At 51.6% G+C, this 21,090-nt stretch overlaps 1 protein-coding gene across 1 annotated transcript in view; it reads right to left on the reverse strand.

Moving 5' to 3' along the window:
- Positions 1 to 11,170: 11,170 nt before the first annotated feature.
- Positions 11,171 to 21,090, reverse strand: part of KCNA6 (potassium voltage-gated channel subfamily A member 6) — a 33,663-nt gene continuing 23,743 nt past the window's right edge. The window contains exon 2 of the mRNA XM_008259711.4: positions 11,171 to 11,553. The gene's annotated coding sequence lies outside the window, so the exon portion shown is untranslated. The remainder of the gene's footprint in view (positions 11,554 to 21,090) is intronic.

Below are 21,090 nucleotides of genomic sequence, written 5' to 3' on the forward strand. Positions count from 1 at the left end.
AGCTGCCCAAGGCCAAGGTCAAGGTTGGTCAGGGGAAGGGGCAGGGGAGGTGGTTCGTGGGAAGGAGGGCATTCCTGGCTGGTCTCAGCACTAGGGGCTACTGTGAACATGACCACGGACTTGGCTGCTGAAAACAGTAGAAATGTTCTCTCTCACATTTCTGGAGGCCAGAAGTCTAAAATCAAGGTGAGCAGGGCCATGCGCCCCACCAGGCCTCCAGGAGCAAGTGCCATCCCCGCCCCCAGCTCCCCACCAGCTTGCGACTCCAGTCTGTCTCTGCCTCCACGGGGTTTCCTCTTCCTGTGTATCTGTCCTCTGTGTCTCCTGTCACAGGACCTGGGGCCCACCTGGATACTACAAGACCATTGCACCTCCAGACTGTTCACCTCATGACATCTGCAAAGACTCTGCTTCTGAATAACATATGACATTTATGTAATGTACAACTGTCGACCCACGGCACAGACAGCAAGGGGGTGATGGTCAAGTGCATGGTACTGTTTCCACCCTCCCCCAGCCCCTTGGGACTCAGAGCCCAAGGCTGCATTGATCATAGACCCTGCCACCCCTTCAGGGTCCTTGAACTTAGCTCTCAGGCTTGCCAATTGCAGGTGCTCTCCCATCATTGCCATCAACACATACTCCCTACACAGGAGCATGGGTTCGAGTCCCAGCTGCTCCACTTCTAATCCAGCTCCCTGCTAATGTACCTGGGGAAGCAGCAGATGATGAACCAAAGTGCTTGGGCCCCTGCCACCCTTGTAGGAGACGCTGATGGAGTTCCAGGCTCCTGGCTTCAGCTTGGCTCAGCCATAGCCATTTTGGCCACTTAGGGAGTGAACCAGCAGATGGAAGATCTCTTTCTTTCTGTCTCTTCCCCTCTCTTCTGTTCGTCTGCCTTTCAAATACATAAAATAAATCTTAAAAAGAAAAATATAATTTGCACAGGAGCCAGTGGCAGTTAAGACACCACTTAGAATGCCTGTGTCCCACATGAGAGCCCCTGGGTTCGGGTGCTGCTCTGCTTCTGATTCCAGCTTCTTGCCTTATGGGAGGCAGCAGGTGATGGCTCAGATGGTGGGGATTCTACTACCAATGTGGGAGACCCAGATGGCATTTCCAGCCCCCAGTCATTTGCAACTGGGGAGTGAATGAATGGATGGAGTGGAGCTCTCCCAGTCTGTCTCTATCTCTGCCTCTCAGTCTATCTGTCTGTCTGTCTCTCTCTGCCACTGAAATGTAAAAGAAAAAAAAAAGAAGGTTTGTGGAAAAATGGAATGAAAAGACAAGTTTATTTTCATGCAAAAAATTTGAATTCATTCATAGCTTTTTTTTTTTTTTGACAGGCAGAATTAGACAGTGAGAGAGAGAGAGAAACAGAGAGAAAGGTCTTCCTTTCATTGGTTCACCCCCAAAATGGCCACTACGGGCAGCGTGCTATCCTGGTCTCCCATGCAGGTAACAGGGCCCAATCACTTGGGCCATCCTCCACTGCCTTCCCGGGCCACAGCAGAGAGCTGGACTGGAAGAGGAGCAACAGGGACAGAACCGGCTCCCCAACCAGGACTAGAACCCAGGGTACTGGCGCTGCAGGCGGAGGATTGGCCTAGTGAGCCATGGCGCTGGCCATTCATAGCTTTTCTGTAACATGCATTTGCCCCAATTTTTTGACCTCGGCTATGCATGAATTTCAAAAAACTTTGCATCAAAATTCCACACTGGGCCCCTCCCCTCACTCAGGCCTTGGGACTTTTCCTGTCCAGCCCGTTGTCCACACCTTCCCGCAGGTCAGTTTGTCTGAACAAGGTAACACCAGCAACAGAGAGGAGAGGAAGAGATCTCTATGTAGACACTCGGGGAAAAAAAAGGCAGATGTCATGGGAAATTAAACCGAGGGCCACATCTGAAGGCAATGTCCTTGCCTCTGCTAAGAGGACAGTCAGGCTGCACTGGCCCCAAAGCCTTGAGTGACTGAGGAAGAGGTAAGGTGGGGGTTTCCATGTGCCCCCAGCACAGGGAAGCAGCCCACTCCCTCCCTGCCGGGGGACGCAGCTTCTCCCTGCCTTCTGTAGGCCTGTTCAGACCGAACCTCTCATCTTTAACAGGGTGCTCTCCAGCCCCACCCCACCTGCACCCCACCCCCACCCCACCCCCACCATTGCCCTGGCTCATCCCATCTAACTCTCTGCGAAGTCCCTAGGAGGGATGCTGGGTGATTTGGCCTTCGTAAGGGCTTTAAAAATAGACTGTGGATCCCCTGCAAAAAAAAAAAAAAAAAAAAAATCCCTGGCTAAAAATAGCTCTCAGCATCTAGCGGAGGAAAAAAAGAAACTGCAGCAAAATCCAGTTGGAGCAGCGACTTTCCTGCCTGCGATGTTCCGGGCCAGTGACAGCTCGGAGGGCGGGGAGGAGGAGGGGGCCTTCAAGGACAGGGAATGATCAGAATCACAAACCACAGCAAACCCTTCCCAGGGCTCCTCGGCGGCCCGGCCGTGGGTCGTGGGACCCCTCCTGGTGGGAGCAGCCAGTGAAACTCATCAGCAGCAGGGGACAGAGGGGCCTGAAGGCTCAGGAGGCTGCTAGCGCTAGTGCAGGCAGCGCCGTGGGCTTCCATGAGCTGTGCATTCATGGGGAGTCGCAGGTCAGGCCAGGATCCCGGGATCAGCTGAGGGGGAAGGGCAGGCTTGCAGAGCTCTGCTTCTGCACGCAACCAAGGCTCCATTGGGAAAGTCAGGGTTGATATCCAAGACTTGCCTCCTGCAGAGGGTGGGGAGGTGGCAGGGACACTGTGGTCTTCCGTGTGAGCCCTTTCTGCAGGGGACAGTGGGGAGAGCAAAGCACAAAGTCGCACAGAGGAGCCGTGCAGAGTGTGTCTGTGGTGGGAACGGAGTTCACTCACACACTCGCACACACATGTATACATATGCGCGCACACACACACACACACACACACACCGCAGCCACGTATGCCTTTCTAAGAAGGAGTCGGCCCACCTGCTGTGCCAGAAGCCGTCACAGGGAAGCGTACAGAACCAGGCTGCCGGTCCTTCCACTGAGCTGCCCTGGGGCTCTGCCTGAGCAAGTGGTGGACCTGTGTGGGTCACAGGGATGGGAGACTACAGAGGGTTCATGGCCGTCAAGGGAAGTAAGGGCAGGGCTGAAAAGCATGCACCAAGCTCCCAGCATGTACAGCTGACCACTGGGTACCATCATTTGTCCTCCGAGTGAATTAAGGTTCAAGATAGACACAGCCGGTTCACCAAGGACCCTGCAGATCCCCACGGCACCTGCACTCACATGTGTTGTCTCCAAAACCATTAGCTGGCCCCTGGCATGGCCAGAAAGGGGATTTAGTGACAGGAATGCAAGCCCCTTCCCAAGAATTTGGGGGAGAAGCTACTCCCAGGGTGCATCTGTGCTGTGGGGAAGGGCTCTGTGCCTAGGAAGAAGCGGGCTGCCCCGGAAGTGTCCTGTGGGGAGTTTGGGGTGAGCACACATCAAGATGGTTTCTCTGACCCTGTGTGCTCAGACACACAGGTGTCCTGAAGAGGTCCCCACAGCCAGGACCCATGCCAGTCCAGGGACCACGCTTCCTAGTAAGTCCAGGGCAGGCCACTTGGTCTTCTTAGCTTCGAGATGTGCCTTGCTTGGTCTTTTTCCATTCCCAAAGAATTCCTCGGCCTCCACCACCCCAAGAGAGACATCTGAGCAGCCCCATGACACTCAGGGTTGACCGAGACCCCAGCACTCCCAGCCCACCCCACAGGCTGACACACCTGGGCAGAGAACACTCGGGGCCAGCAAACCCGGCTCTCCCCACGGTCTTCTTGCACAAGCACCCTTCTCTGCCTGCTTTGCCTTGCTCCATCGGCAGAGCAGCGATAGAGAACTTGCTCCTTCTCATACCACAAGCCACCTCTTGCATAATGAGGTCAACAGGAATGCATTTGGGGGACGGGAGGGAAATCAAACGATTTACAAAATAAACTCCTTCTTGTCCGCCAAGCCTGTGGTTCTGGGTGGTGTCTGTGCACCTCAGGGCTGCAGCGCTGCGCTCGGCCTCCTGCACGCCGCGTTGCAGTCTTTTCTCAAGGGTTTCGCTCACTCCTCAGTACTTTTCCTCTCCTCCTACCCTCAGGCCTGTCAAGAAGTAGCCCTGGCTCCCCCTAGTGGCCAGAAGCTCACTAGCGCTAAGCAGGCAGGCTTCTCACCATCACCTTGATGAACCAATAGCTCAGTTACAGCTTTGCTTCATTTAAGGGAAGAGATTGTCCTTGTTGCTTTAGAGATTTAGCTACACATGCATCCATGGACGGACTGTTCCTGATGATCACAAAAATTTTCAGGTAATCTACATCACGACTGCCTCAGTGGACACAGACAAGTAGCTGGTGTCACCATTGCGTCCCTGGCCAGAGCTACTCATGGTGTGTCTGCCTGAACTAGCGCATCAGCATTAGCCAGGAGCTTGATAGCCATCTTTTTTGAAAACAAAAGACTCTTTTTTTTTTTTTGACAGGCAGAGTGGATAGTGAGAGAGAGAGAGAGAGAGAGAGAGACAGAGAAAAAGGTCTTCCTTTTTGCCGTTGGTTCATCCTCCAATGGCCGCCACGGCTGGCACACCGCGGCCAGCGCATCACGCTGATCCGAAGCCAGGAGCCAGGTGCTTCCCCTGGTCTCCCATGCGGGTGCAGGGCCCAAGTACTTGGGCCATCCTCCACTGCACTCCTTGGCCACAGCAGAGAGCTGGCCTGGAAGAGGGGCAACCGGGCAGAATCCAGCGCCCCGACCGGGACTAGAACCCAGTGTGCCAGCGCCGCAAGGTGGAGGATTAGCCTAGGGAGCCCCGGCACCATCCAAGACTCTTATTTGTTTGAAAGGCAGAGAGAGAGAGAAAGAGAGAGAGAGAGAGAGATCTTCCCTCCGCTGGTTTATTCCCCAAATGGCTACAACAGCTGAAGTCAGGATCCCAGAACTCCATACAGGTCTCCCCTGTGAGTGGCAGAGACTCAGTATGTGGGCTGTCTCCCACTGTCTTCACAGATACATGAGCAGGGAGCTGGGTAGGAAACAGCTCAGTCTGATGAGCCACAATGCCACACCTTCTTGAGCCCCTTCTCAGACCTACGAATCAGTAACTCCGGGGGGGGGGGGGCAGGAGCCTGTGGACCTGCCTTTTAGCAAGTTCTCCAAAAGATTATGACCAGCAGAAGTCTGCAGCTTTTCTTGATGGCTGAAGAACTGAGCAAGAAGGAACTGAGACCCCCTTTCCCTAATCCAGTCGCTGAGACATGATTGACATGATTGTCACAGGGAACGAGCACACTCTCCCCCAGGGTTGCCTCTAAGGAGATACTCACCCTTACCATTGCCACCTACTGTCTTTCTCCTCATACCCCAGCTTGGAAGAGAGTTAGGGGCATTTGGGAATCTCTGGGAGACAAAGCTGGGAAAGGAAGAGTGGCAAAGCCCCTGTTGCCAGCATATGAGGCACCTCCCAGAGCCCCCAAGACCTAGCACTGGCCCAGCACAAGTCAGCGGCGGGAGGTGGAGAGGGAGAGCAACTAAGTGGCAGCCAAGTGACGATGACACAGAAAGCAGAAGTCTCTGCCCCGATTCTGGACGTCCCCCGCCCGTGGCTATGAAATGCACCCATTACTGCCCACCCCGGTAAGCACAGGAGGGCTTAGAATCACTTTGATGAGTCGACTGGTTTTAAGAGGCCAATCTAATTTTATTTCACCGGGATCTTTCAAAGATGAATACGTGGCGGGGGGGGGGGGGACTTTGAACAGGCATCAGACCACGGAGAGCAGAGCACCAGTGACAAGCGAGCCGCCACACCAGAGGACAAAGTGGACACACGGCTGCCGGCTGCCAGGGGAATCCTGGAGTTCGTCTGAATCAACTTCCTGCTTCGCAGAGGAGGAAGCTGAGGCCGGGGGCTTGACCTGCCCTGGAGGGGAAAAGCTCTGTGTGCAAGGTCACCTTTCCAGCTGGCCCCTCCGACTCCAGCTAAAAATTGCCAGGTAGGAGTTCAAAATAATTTGGCCTAATTCTTACCCTGGTAGGATTCCAGAAAATCTCCATGACCAACTGATATTTGAACTGGAAAATCACTTTTCCAAAACACACCTGATCTCTCTGCTATGGCCTCTCCTGGTCCCTACAGATAGCTTCCCTCCGCAGAGTGCAAACTGGGCCAGCGTTCCCAGGATGTCAGGCCTCGGAGTGGACCAGCCACGGCAGACTCCGGCTGCTCGGTTGCTCCTGCCAGGAAACCGGGGACACCGCACAGGCAAGGGCTCCTGAGGTTGCACACCTGCCTGGGGATCAGGGAGCCTCGCCCCACATCTGCATGGGTCCCCAGCAGCCACATCTACAGCTGCTCATAGCTCCTCCGGGAGGCGCCTCTCCTGACCCATCCGTCCCTGAACATCCCTCTCCACCAGGACAGCTCACCCCGCCGCCCCAGGGGCCAAGCAGCGCAGTCTCAACCCTGCGTGGACTCACAGCTTAGGCTTTTCCTTCCTGGAAAGCGCCCCCATCAGGAGGTGCCGTGAACCGCGAAGGGCAGGTGGGTGTTTGGGAGAAATAGAGGTGGTGGTGGCTCCCTCTAGTGGAGATTGTTAGAAACTGAAGTGGCTCTGAACCTTTCAGGGAAAAAGCGCCAGGGGATTCAGGGTTTCTGCTGGGCCACACAGAGGCAGCGTCGGTGGCCCCCAAGCTCCCACACGTGTCACCTCAAGTACTAAAACTTGTTGCCTGGGGAGGCCTGGGCTGCAGAGACAGCCTCTCCTGATCTCTGTCTCCGGCCTCTTGGACAGGAACAAGCCAGAAGCCAGAGCGACCAGCAGTATGGGCCACCTGCCCAGGAAGCTTCTTGCAGCCATGGACTCCCCACTGCCACCCATGGGCTCGTTCCCCTCCATCTGTTAGGGGCGTGGTGTGCAGGGCGATGGGCACAATGACCCTGGAGCTACGACCCTCAACTGAGCTCACTGTCTATTGGAAGCCAATGGAGATGCCCACGGCTCCTATACAGGATTGGGGTGGGGGGGGGACTTCCAGGCACCAAGCACATTCATGAATGTCACCACTCTTTGCTCTCACAACGACCATCAGATGCACTTTATTCTGTCTCTCGCACTCTGCCCTGACACGCAGGTGGCTTCGTGTTCTGAGATTGAGCTGAGAGAGACAGAACCTCCCTTGGAGCCCATGGAGCGGTAGATTCCAGGCCAAGTTTCTATCGGGGCTGTCGGCTTGGCCACAGAGCCCTGTGAAAGTGAGGCTGGGGGACTCTGCTCTTTCCCAGCAGCAGAGAAAGCTGTGTTGCCCATGCCATCACAGTAATGACAGCCATTACAATGGCTAACACGGCCACGAGCCTCCAGCCAGCCAGGCTCAGGAAGCACCCTGCTCCGAACACATCATTTACTAATCAGAACAGCCCTACGTCGTGAGTCAGACAAGCCTGCTCCCCTTGCCTGGATACCAGAATCAGGTAAGAGCCAAAGTCACCTGGCTCACTGCACCTGCCGGCTGCACAGCAGAGATGCCTGTTGAGAGCTGAGACAAGGTGGCTCTCCCTAGGCAAGAAGGGTCTTCCACTTCCTGCCAGCCGCATGGCCAGTCCACCCTCAGTTCTCCGTGAACTTGCAGGAAGCTCCCTGGTCATCCCAACGGAGCTCAGAGAGCAGACGCCCCCCAGGAGCGTCCTGGTAAATCAGTTGTCTGCCACTTCACCCTGAAAACAAAGACAGGAGTTCACCCTTGGAACAGTCACTCCAAAGACAGCCCGATGGCAGCTGCAGGATTGGCACTCGAAGTAGCCGCGTCCTCTCTCCAACAAGACCTCGCTGGTCCTCCCCAGGAGCCGGGCAGCTGTCCGCTGCCTCCTGCTGACTTGATGGTACTCGCCATGCCTCCCCACTTTTCCTCCCTCCACTGCCTCTGCCCAGGGTGATTTAGTCTCCTGCTTCCTATTTTGGTACCGCATCTACCAGATGGGACATCCTCCTGCCTGTCACTTGCCAGCTGGAGTCTGTGCCAGTCCCACCGTCACCTTTCCTGGGGCAGGGCGGGGGGAGCCGGGGGGAAAGAGAGCCTTCCGGCTGATCTCACTCTCCTGCTCTGTGCTCATACATGGCGGGGCTGGAGGGTCCTCTGGCTACTTTGCTTCTGGGTGCTCTGTCGCTTGGCCAGGAAGCAGACTTCGAGTGGGGAGGGAGAACAGGACAAGGGTGGAGAGTAGAGTCAGGGGGTGGATATGTGGAGGGGGAGAAGGGTGAGAGACGAGAATGAATCATGGAGACGAGGATACAGCTCATCCTAGACGCAGGGTCAGGGAGACAGATGGGGCAGGGGTGACAACAGCTGCCCCCCCCCCACCAGCTTCCTCGAGAGACGGCTGTGGTGCTGGGACGTGGAGCCAGGCTCTGGTGGAGCTGCTCTGGAACGCAGGGAAGGGCAGGGCAGGGCGGAACCTGCCCAGCAGATGGAGGCTCATCGTGCAGGTCCATCCCGGGAAGGGGTTGTCTGGCCTCCAGCAGCAGCTGGGGAGGGGGACCCAGCCTCCAGGCTCCAGCTGTGGGTTCAGGTGCCTTCCACACATCCCTCGAACCCGCAGCCTTGGAGTCAACTTTGCCATCACACTTTCTCTCCCCTCCACCCCCAAGGCCTCCGTGTTGTGTTCTGAACGGGATTTAGCTCCCCTGACTCACACAGACAGGGAAACCCCAAAGGCTTATGTTAACAGTTATCAGGCTGATGCTGATGGATGAGGGGTGGAGGCTGGATCTGATTACAGCATCTGGGAGGGAGGCCCAGTGGGAGGTCTGAGGCCTCTGGGCACTTGCTCTCAGGAGGCTGTACTCATGGGAAGCTTGGTTGTACAAAGACAGTGTGCTCCCTGGGTCTCTATGCTTGGTCATCTCTCCACCATCCCCCAGCCTCATCAGATACCTGAACCAGTGGGGCTACCTGACCTTGGGCTGTGAACCTCCAAAACCATGAGCCCAAATCAACCTCCTTCCTCCCTAAGGGGCTCATCTAGGGGATTTTAGTTAAAGCAATGAAAAGCTGACTCATGGACCCTGTTGGCACTCCTTACAGAATCATCTAGAATCTGTCCATTCTCACTGCTTCTACTGCTCAAGCCTGCTCCCAATCACCATCAGCTCTGTCCTGAATGACTTGAACTCCTGACTGGGAGCTGAAATTTTAAGTCTAATCATGCCAGCTCTCTGCTCAAACCCTGGAGGAACAGCCTCCCTTCCAACTTGCAGTGCAAATTCTACAGAAGGTCCCACTGAGCTGCCCCACCCACCACCACCAGGCATCTCCGGCCACATCTCCTGCTACTCTTCTGGTCACGCACTGCTCTCCAGCCACAACAGCCTCCTCACTATTCCCAGGAAATGCCAGCCATACTCCCACCTCAGGGCATTTGCACTTGCTGTTCCCTCTGAGTGAGATGTTTCTCCCCAGGTATCCATGTGGCTCAGTCTTGGACCTCCCTCTGCTCTTCACCCAGACAATACTTTCTAGTTCAGTGCTCTGATTCGGATATTAGTTTGGGTGCTCCTCAAAGACCCATGTACTAACGAGTGGGTCCCCAAAGTCTTTATGTTAATGGTTTAAGGACTGAAACTGGATTCAATTATGGCATTTACGGGTTGGGCCCAGGGGAAGTCCTTAGGCTATTGAATGCATGCCCTTGAAAAGCAGCTGTCTCAATAAGGCTGGTTGTATAAGCCAAGTCTGGCCTAGCCTCCTCGCTCTCTCCCTCTCCCTCTGCTTCCTGACTATGTGATCTGCCCTCCACACACTGCCCTGCCCTGGTCCCAGCAGACAACCAGACCAAAGTAGGACTTCCACACCAAATCTTGGATCCAAAACCATGATCCAAAGTCAACCTCTTTCCTTCACAAACAGCTTCTCTCAGGCATTTGTGATGGTGACAAACAGCTGATGGATACAGTACCCCCCACCGCCACCTTAAGCTATGGTTTCCCTCCTTTGCATGCATACTCACCTACCACACAGTCTTAATTATTTCTGCATGGATTCTTTCTCTCTTCCCACCAGAACCTAACCCTCATAAAGGCAAAGGCTCGGTTGCTTTTGTTGATTGCTGCATCTTCAGTATCTAGAAAGACGTGGGACCCAGAGCAGGTACCCTGGGAACACTGGTTTGTGAGTGAACAAATGAATATTAGACACAGTTGGGGGAACGCCCTTCCCGGGAGACATCAGTGGTACTGGGCTTATTCAGTAGGAGAAGAGGCCTGGCAGAGAAGAGGGGGCGAGTGTTGTAAGGATGACTGACAGCCACCTTCACTTGCAGTGAGCACTGTGAGTTGTGTGGAAGTGCTGTAACTGTGTACAGTAACTGCAGCCAGCACTTCGCTCACTCCCTCTCCCTCACACATTCACTGGATGTTTTAGGAGGGACAGTCCCATGTCTCGTGCACACATGGTCAAGTGCCCTCAGTACAGAAGTGAAGCCCCATCGCTCAGAGCAGAACCAGCAGGGCCTTGGCATTCAAGCAGCCCACACCCCAGGAGTGCCGAGCTAAGGAAAGTAAGTTCAGTGTGAGAAAATCATCCTAATGTGCTTCGTCACAAAGAGACACAGACACCCGGGTGAGTGGCTGCTGGTGGCAATGTCCCCCTCCAGAGACCCCGGAAGAGGGACAAGACCGGGATCAAGAACTTTCCACTGGTAATGAGGCTCTCCTTCCAGGAGGACAGGCTGTGAGTGAACACCTCTCACCTTCAAGAAGAACAATGGGGGTTCCTAGAGAGAACTCTCACTTCACCCGGGAGAGCCCACACACAGCATCATCGGGTCCCTGGGAAATACAGGAGAAAGACAACTCTGACCTTGGCATTGGCACACTCATGAGACCGTGACCTTAGACCATGGGTTCCACATCTTGCCTTCTTAGAGAATGACCCCATGACCCCTGCCTGAGCTCTGGGTCCCTGTGGAGGGTGACAAAGGGTTTTCCTGGTGATCGTGGAAGTCCAGTACACCCCCATGTGCAGTGAGGACACTTGGAAGGCTGCAGGTGTTCTGGCATCTTCTGTACCTCCCTGCTCTTGTCAAGACCACCGATCTGCCAAACTGAGTTGCCAAAGTCTTCACGTAGCATACACAGCGTTGGAGACTCTGCCATACATGTATTTGGGATTCTTCCACAGCCACCCTTCTGGGTGGATCTGAGGCACAGCCATGCACGTTCTGGAACCCCCTGGCTTCCCCATGCTTTGTCTCTTTTGCCCACACCACCAGCCTTCACCCTCCCACCACAGCCTCACCCCAACATTCTGGACCCCATCTTTCATGCCAGTGGGTCCAGCTTCAGCTTTTGCTCTTCCGGTTGCTGCTTGTGGAGGCCACCAGGGCAGGTGTCAGGCCAACCACACAAATAAGGCTCTTGTCTTCCAAGGAAGTTGGAGCTTCGAGTCTTCTCTGCCCAGCCACTCACTATCAGAAGGGTGTGTGCCGGTCTCCTTGCGCAGAGCAGCATGCCGGCATTTCCCCTGCCAGGGAGGAACCAGAACACGGGAAGTTAGCCACATGGGGGGGGGGGTGCAGGGGGGCATGCATGAGGGATGACACGGAGACCCCTGCGAACTCCAGCTTCCTTCCTCAGCTCCTCTGTCCGAGCTCTCTACTGTGCTCAAATCGTATCTCCCACAACCCACATGGGTCTTGCAAGCTGCGTACCTGCAAACTGAGCCATTTCTGCATACATTGTCTTTGGGTGCTGTCCTTATTTCTCCACCTTCAGTGGCCCTCTATCCCAAACAAGCAAGTCCTAGTAATTTGTTTGACTTCCAAGCCCCAAAAAGGGCAGCCCTTCTCCCTCTCACTTCCTAAGGCCCCAATCTCCGATCCTCATAGTTCAGTGACCTCAAGCGCCTGCCTCCCTCCAAGGAAAAGCTCTTGACACCTGTGGCTCTTCCCTTACCTGCCAGGATGCCTCATTCCATAGTCCTAACTCCTTTTTTAAAAAAAATATTTTATTTATTTGAAAGACAGAGTTACAGAGAAAAGTAGAGACAGAGAGAGAAGACTTCTATCCACTGGTACACTCCCCAGATGGCTGCAACGGCAGGAACTGTGCCGATGTGAAACCAGGAGGCAGGAATCCCCTCCAGGTTTCCCACATGGGTGCAGAGGCCCAAGGACCAGGGCCGTCTTCCACTGCTATCCCAGGCCACAACAGAGAGCTGGATCGGAAGAGGAGCATCCGGGACTAGAATCAGCGCCCAAATGGGATGCCAGCACCTCAAGCCAGGGCTTTAACCCGCTGCACCACAGCGCCGGCTCCCAGTCCTAACTCCTATCATCCATCCAGGCCCTGCCGAGCCCCACCACCTTCAGCCCTCATTGGTTGGAGACTGAGCTCTCTCTTCTCTGATCTCCTGCTGCCTTTACGCTTGCTTTCTATTGGAAGGTGCGAAATTTGCAGCCTAGAGCCCTGTGTTCCACATCTGCCTCTACCATGGCCTGTGCCAAGAAAATTAAACTCGGTGCTCATCAGCCCTGATGCAAGATGTCCCCACAACTACCACAGCACTGCAGGAGCAAAGCAGCATCCGGCTAGACACAGCAAAGCAGCAACTGCTCGCGATGTCTGTGACTGCACATGTGAGTCGATGACGAGGTGCTCCAGACTTCTTAGGGCTACCACGGGAACCAGGTGTTTGTGAAACGGCTTTGGAAAGGGAAGGATTGACAAATATTCCAGCTGATGTTATTCTCCTGCCTGTGCAGATTTTTGCAGAATGGAAAGATGTAATATCTGTCATTTCAATTATTCAAGAGCAAATCCAAAGACCCATGGCATAAAACAACTAGTAACTACAAGTTTTACAAATTTCACAGTTTTACTCATTTAACGCAAAAGCACATGGCAAGCCTGGCATTCCAGGGGCAGGAGTTTACCCTGTGACTTGGTGATAACTGGCCATTAGCTCATTAGCATGAGATTCACGGAGATAGCACCTGGCTGCTTTCTCCTGGCCTCGTCAGCATGCAATAGCTTCTACAAAGGGGTTGAAAGTTGGGGGAAGGGCTGGAGCTGTGGCACAGCACGTTAAGCCACACGGGAGAGCCGGTTCAAGTCCCAGCTGCTACAGTTCTGATCCAGCTTCCTGCTAATGCACCTAGGAAAACAGCAGAAGATGCCCAAGTGCTTGGGCCCCTGCACCCATATGGGTGCATTGGAAACAGGGAAGATTAAGCATAGCATGAGTGGTGAGCCTGCAGGCCGCCTGCCCCGCCACCAGAATGCTCGCAGACAAGCCACTGGAGAAGACTTTCTTAAAGGGGCCACAGGAGTCTAAGAAAAAGGCCACCTGGAGACAAGGAGGCAGACCGATCCCAGACTCGTCCACCCGCAGGGAGCTCACGGCTCAGCGAGCCCCGCGGACTCAGAGCACTCCAGCGCTTCACTCTGAAGATGACCAGATCGCCGCAAATACACACCTCTGGGGAAGACCTCCCACAGATTGGAACGGGAGAAACTCAAAGGCCACGCAAAATTCCAAGGACCGTCACTGTAGCCCCAGCGTCTCATGTATATGAGGATGCTTCAAAACGTTGATGGAAAAACAGAACAGAACCAGCCGCCACGGGCTAAGCCTCCACCTGCAGCACAGGTTCCTGACCTCCTGTCCCAGTGGCTCCACTTCTGGTCCAGCTCTCTGCTGTGGCCTGGGAAAGCAGTAGAAGATGACCCAAGTCCTTGGGCCCCTGCACCCGTGTGGGAGACCTGGAAGAAGCTCCTGGCTCCTGGCTTTGGATTGGCTCAGCTCCAGACATTGTGGCCATTTGGAGAGTGAAGCAGTGGATGGAAGACCTCTCTCCCTGTCTCTCCTTCTCTCTGTAACTCTAATTCTCAAGTTAATAAATAAATCCTTAAAAAAATGAAAGAACGAAAAAAGTTCATTTTGGTGTAAATTAATTTGGAAGTCCATGCATAGCTTTGTTTTCTTAATAGATTCAGTTTTTTATTCTCTAGCAAGAATTATTTTAACTTTTGGTCTCAGAATAGTTTTACAAAACAAAAGAAAATTATGACGCCATACAAAGAATCCCCATATCCCTACACTCAGCTTCTCCCATTGTTAGCATCTCATATACATATATTTGTCCTAACTTCCCTTATTGGTTAAGTCAAAACTCCCTCTATCCCTCTTGCCCCTACCACCCAAGCAGTCATCAATCTGTGTTCATATCCAGGTTTGTTTGTTTTTTTTTTAAGGATTTATTTATTTATTTGAAAGGTAGAGTTACAGGGAGGCAGAGGCAGAGAGAGAGAGAGAGTCTTCCACAGAGCTTCTTCCAGGTCACCCACACGGGTGCAGACACTCAAGGGTTGGGCTACCTTCTACTGCTTTCCCAGGCCATAGCAGAGAGCTGGATCAGAAGTGGAGCAGCCGGGACTTGAACCGGTGCCCATATGGGATGCCAGCACTGCAGTCGGGGGTTTTAAGCTGCTGTGCCTCAGCGCTGACCCGTTTTTTTTTTTTTTTTTTTTTTTTTTTAAGCTTCCACGTATGAGGGAGAACATCTGGCATTTGTCTTTCTGTGTCTGACTTATTTCACTTAACATAATGCACACATAGCTTTTTGTGGAAGTATGCATTTTCATAATGTATTTTGAGTGAAAAAAGCTTTGAAATCCATGTGCATTTTTCTCCTAAAACTCATTTTTCATGACACATTTTCCACGAACTTTTTGAAGACCCCCCTCACGATAGGAGCTCAGTGAATGTGTGTTGAATAATCTGTTTGAAACTGTTGCAGCAGCCAATCTGAGAGTACTTCAGAAAGCTCATGGAAATGGAATTAAAAGCTTTGAGACAGAGCAGGTTCAGCTGTTGCCTATAATGCCCGCATCCCATATGGGCGCCCATCTGAGCCCCAGCTGCTCCACTTCCAATCCAGCTCCCTGCTAGTGCACCTGGAAAAGTAGCAGAAAATGGCCCAAGATCTCAGACCCCGGACACGGATGTGGGAGATCCAGATGGAATCTCCAGGCTTCAGCCTGGCCCAGCCCCGGCCTTCACAGCCATCTGGGGAGTGAACTAGCAGAGGGAAGACCCCTCTCCATCTCTCCCTCCCTCCCCCTTCCTCTCTATAATTCTACCCTTCAAATAAATTTGAAAAATCTTTTTTTAAAAAGCTTTGATTTTAAAAACTTTTGAGATCTATAGTTTTTTTCATACTGCATATTTTGAAGAACCACATGGACTGCCTGAATTTAAATAACATTTAATCATTCATCTCATCTCTATCCCAAAACTCTAGGGCTTGGAGAGGGCGTGTTTTCTGTGAAAGCCCTGCCTCCCTCTCCTTTCTACACTACAGGCCCGTCATCACACACGTTTTCTGGAAACATCTACTGAGACAAAGTGTGCAAAAGCTTATGAGCTGCAAGGAGTCTCTGCCTGAGGAAGCCAACACGATGTCTTCCCTTTCACTTGGCCTTCTTAGATGTAATTGCCAACGACACATATGAGCTTCACATACAGTACAACATGACCATCACATGTAATACATACGACCTTCACACGGGTCTTTAAATACTTGTGCAGCTCCGGCTGTGTGGTCAACTGGGGAGTGAACCAGCGGATGGAAGACGTCTCCTCTGTGTGTAACTCTGACTTTCAAATAAATAAATCTTTTTTAAAAAATAGCATTATAAGACACAGTGTTCAGAAGCTAGTACTCTTTAACATTGTTAGTGTTACACTTCCTGTCTTTTTGTATGCATATATACATGGATACTGATTTGTACTTTTAAAAATGTTTAATTATTTGAAGACAGAGTGAGAGAGAGAGCGGGTGAGACACAGAGAGAGTTCTTCCATCTACTGGTTCACTCCCAAAAGCCAGGGTGAAGCCAGGAGTCCTTTGGGTCTCTCACATTGCCGGCAGGGACCCAAGGACTTGGGCCATCATCTGCTGCCTTCCAGGTGCAGTAGCAGGAAGCTGGATTGGAAGCAGGTATCCGGGACTCAAACAGGCACTCCGGTGTGGAATACAGCTGTCCCAGGCAGCATTTAACCTGCGGCACCACCACACTGCCCCGATGTGCACCTTTATGTTTCCACAAGGTGGCTTTTGTGTACTGAAAGATGACTTTTGGAGACAGATTGCTTTGATAAAGAAAATATTCCATTTACTAAGGATATAAATCTTTAAATCAAGTTCTTCCTTAAGCTTTGGAGTTCAACTTATACATTTCGTTTAAGCAGAGCTTACCTGCCTTTTTTTTCCCCCCCAAAAGCTCTGAATTCCTTGAGAGCCTCTGGAAGCAATCAGAAGAGGAGAACACCTGTGAATGAACTGAATGTTTGTGTCCCCACTTCCTCAAACTCACGTGCTGAAGCCCTAACCCCCCACGTGGCTTACGGAAGGTCACGGGGTGGAGTGCATGCGCAGTGGGACGGCTGCTCTCAGAGAAGACACAGGGATGCCGGGGACCCTTCTCTCTGCTGCCCACAAAGGAAAGGCCGGGTGAGGGTGCAGTGAGAAGGCGGCTATCAAGAGCCCTCACTAGAAACCAAACTGCTAGCACCTTGGTGGTGGGCTTCCCGCCACCGGAATCGTTAGAAAATTAGTGTCTGTTGTCGACAGCTCTCTGTCTATGGCAATTGGTCATGGCTCGTCTGAGCAGGTTAATACACTGAGTAGCCAAGAGTCCTCCCCACATCCAGAAGAAAATGAAGATCAGAGTCAGGGACGGGGAAGAGAAGGAACCCACGCACGGCTAGATGATAGCCTCCCAGGAGATGGGCGGGGGCTCGAGGCGGTGCTCTGGGGTGCACAAGGTCACTGGACCGAGGCATGAGGCTCCCCACCTGGAAGCTGCAGAAGCACCGCTGGGTTTGTAGAGCGAGGTTAATGCACTGCCTCAGGGTGAGGAAACCTGGCAAGCAGAAATGCAGAGTCTCCACTTACATCTGAATTTCAAACAATTTTGTAATATTTGGGACATCCTTATCCTACAAAAACTATGTTATTTATTCAAAATTCAAATATAACTGGACAGCTTGTATTTTATCTGGCAATCCCACCCAGGACAGGTATACTCTTTTGAGGAACGTTGAGCAAAACATGTCAAAATCTTTAAGGCATACAAAATCTGTAGCGTAACAATTCCACTTCCAAAAATTTATTCACAGGAAATCACAAGACAGAAGATAAACACGCACAGATAAGGGAGGATGGCTAAATACCAATGGCATTTCCATTCAAATGTACACAGATTGTCATCTTCACAATCAATATTTATTAACCAGAAGCAACATCCAGAATAAGCTAAAAGGTAATGAAATAATCAAACTAAGATAATGAATATATCGAACTAAGGATTTTACATGTACAAGACAGACACGCCGAATCTGGAATAGCTATCCCAAGGTGCTGGCAGGAGTTACCTTAGGTCTGGTAACTTTTTACTCTGCTTTATACATCTTTATGCACATATGACTCCAATAATCAGAACTAAAAAATAGAACTGTTACATTTTGGGGAAAAAATACCAGTAACTTTTAGAAAAAGAATTATGGAAAACATTCTTTGGTAATTCTTTAATCTCATCATCTGAAGGCGCAAGCCCATGTGTGGATGAGGAATTTCTGAAGTGTTGGGGATATGTTCCTCATCCTATTTTGGTGCTGATTTCTCTAAGCTATGATATCTTTCTCACGCTACAGAGCCACAGGAGGATCTGCTGACAGTGGATATTTGCTACTTTTGTTTGTCTGTTGTTTGCGGAGTATGGCACTTTCTCGGCTGCCCAACATCCATGTTCACCCTTCTTCCCACTACAGAGCCCAGATTTTCCTCTGGACAAATCATCTCCACATCCCATGCTCAATCCAAGTTCTTTGGAGAAAGCGACTCCACTCTTGGCTCCAAGGGTGTGCAGGTTTCCCAGATATGTCGATAGAGAGCATGCCATTCCCTTGGCCTAATTATTCACCCACATATGAGCATAAGGTGGAATTCTGACCAACAGAAACCAAATCTTAGACTGGGTCAACAGAAACACGTTTTAATTGAATCAGAATTCAGAGAGTCTATGCCTGAGTCACTGGTCATTGTGCCACCATTGGAATCCAACATGGAGAGAAAATTCCATTAACACAAAGGAAAACATTTTACCCCCTGGATCATAACTGTCCCTGAAATCTAGTTTTAGATGCAGTGATACGAGTTACTCTGTTTCCCTTTTATTGTTTTTTTTTTTTTTGACAGGCAGAGTGGACAGTGAGACAGAGAGAGAGAGAGAGAAAGGTCTTCCTTTGCCATTGGTTCACCCTCCAATGGCCGCTGCGGCCGGCGCGCGGTGGCAGGTGCACTGCGCTGATCCGAAGCCAGGAGCCAGGTGCTTCTCCTGGTCTCCCATGCGGGTGCAAGGCCCAAGTACTTGGGACATCCTCCACTGCACTCCCTGGCCACAGCAGAGAGCTGGACTGGAAGAGGGGCAACCGGGACAGAATCCGGCGCCCTGACCAGGACTAGAACCCAGTGTGCCAGCACCGCAGGCGGAGGATTAACCTATTGAGCCGCGGTGCTGGCCCCTTTTTATCTTTTTTAATATTTACTTTTTTATTTGATTCAGTAGCTGAAGGAACCACTGAGCTAAAGCCAGCCCATAGTATTTACTTATTTATTTGAAAGACAGAATGATAGAGAGGGACAGACAGAAAGAGGAGATCTTCCATCTGCTGGTTCACTTCCCCCAAATGGCTGCAATTGGGCCAAAGCCAGGAGCCTAGAATTCCATCTGCTTTTCTCACATGGGTGGCAGGGACCCAAGGACTTGAGCCATCTTCTGCTGCTTTCCCAGAATCATTAGCAGGGAGCTCGATCAGGAGTGTTGCAAGGGCCGGCGCTGTGGCACCTGCAGTGCTGGCATCCCATATGGGCGCCAGTTCGAGAACCGGCTGCTCTGCTTCCTATCTAGCTCTCTGCTATGGCTTGGGAAAGCAGTGGAGGATGACCCAAGTCCTTGGGTTTCTGTATCCACGTGGGAGACCTGACAAAAGCTCCTGGCTCCTGGCTTTGGATTGGTGCAGCTTTGGATCAGTGCAGCTCTGGCTGTTGCGGCCAATTGGGTGTGAACCAGAGGAGGGAAGACCTCTCTCTCTCTCTCTCTCTCTCTCTCTCTCTCTGCCTCTCCTTCTCTCTGTGTGTAACTCTGACTTTCAAAGAAATAAATAAATCTTGAAGAAGAAGAAGAAGAAGAGGAGCAGGAGGAGGAGGAGGAGGAAGAGGAAGAGGAAGAAGAAGAAGTGGTGTAGCAGCTGGGACCTGAACTGCATTCCCATGTGGCTTAATGTGCTGTGCCATAACTCCAGCCCTTCCCCCAACTTTCAACCACTTTGTGGAGCTATTGCATGCTGAGGAGGCCAGGAGATCTGAAACAGAGCATCCAGGACTTGATCCAACACTTGAACGTGGGATGCTGGTGTCAGGCAGGTGCTTAACCTGCTGCACCACAACACCAACCTCTACGTCTTCCCTTTATGACTACTGTTATATCCAGAACTTTAGCAATTTCTCACCAAAACAAAGCTAGCTAGACCCAATTAACTACAGAAGATCTAAGTTCTATAGCCTAGTTAAAATAATAGTGACATTTTTATCAATCACTTTCTGTGTTCAAAACCCTTTAATTTCCTGATCTCAGGAAGAAGCCCACCCATTCTTGCAGGTAGGCATTATTTTCTCTATTTCCCAGATGAGAAAATTGAGGTTCTGCAAGGTTAAATAACACCCAAAGTCACAGAGCGAGATGGCTGCAACCAAGACACCAAACTGCCGAAGTCTACATGCTTCCACAGTGTACTGCGTTCCGCTCCAGTCTAGACTTTGGAATCCTGAGCGCCAGTCTCCCATCACAGAGAACCCTTTGAGCGAGCTTGGGTTCACTGCCAGTGAAAGCACCACCAGAAACCCTAACCTCCCACGAACTGAAGCCAAGCACACGAAAAGTGCACAAGCAGATCCCAGGCTTAAGGCAGGAAAGGGAGGTCATCTTAGGACTAGCATTTTCTCTGATTTCCAAGCAAGGAGCAAGATGTGAAAGCAGGCTCTCAGCTCACGGGGGAAGTTCAAGTGTCACTCCACATGGTGTGATCCCAAACTGTTGTTCAGAATTGGTTCTGTTGTTGAAAGTCACTGGGTAACAGCAAACTCTCCACTTCACAGGGACACTGCCTAAAATGCTATCAGCTGAACGTGAACTAGGTGGGCCTGACTCAAAAGAATCACTGGTTTTGCAATGAATCATCTCTGGTTTCTTGTAGTAAATATATGGGTACTTCGAAGAGTTAATAGAAAATGGAGTTAGGGGCTGGCACTGTGGCACAGTAGGTTAATCCTCCGCCTGCAGTGCCTGCATCCCATATGGGTGCCGGTTCTAGTCTCAGCTGCTCCTCTTCTGATCCAGCTCTCTGTTATGGCCTGGGAAAGCAGTGGAAGATGGCCTAAGTGCTTGGGCCCCTGCACCCATGTGGGAGACCTGGAGGAAGCTCCTGGCTCCTGGCTTCAGATAGGCACAGCTCCGGCTGGCCATTGCAGCCATTTGAGGAGTGAATCAGCAGATGCAAGACCTCTCTCTCTGTTTCTCCCTCTCACTGTCTGTAACTCTATCTCTCAAATAAATAAACAAAATCTGTTTAAAAAAAAGAAGAAGAAGAAAATGGAGTTAAAAGATAAGCTTATTTTGGTGTTAAAAATGTTGAAACCCAGGGTGGGTGTTGTGGTACAGACAGTTAAGCTGCCGCTTAGGACAAACAATTCCATATCACTGGGCCAGTTACAGTCCCAGCTACTCTGCTTCCAATCCAGCTTCCCGCTAAAAACTGGGAAGGCAGCAGAAGATGCGCCAAGTACTTAGATCCCTGCTCTTCATGTGGGAAACCAGACTGAGTTCTGAACTCACCCAGCCCCAGATTTTGCAGACATTTGGCAAATGAACCTGGGAGGGGTGGAAGAGCCATCTTTCTCTTTCTCTCCCTCTTTCTCTGTCCCTCTGCCTTTCAAAT

The sequence above is a fragment of the Oryctolagus cuniculus genome, chromosome 9 (genome assembly GCF_964237555.1).
Source record: "Oryctolagus cuniculus chromosome 9, mOryCun1.1, whole genome shotgun sequence".
In the NCBI taxonomy this organism is placed as follows: domain Eukaryota; kingdom Metazoa; phylum Chordata; class Mammalia; order Lagomorpha; family Leporidae; genus Oryctolagus; species Oryctolagus cuniculus.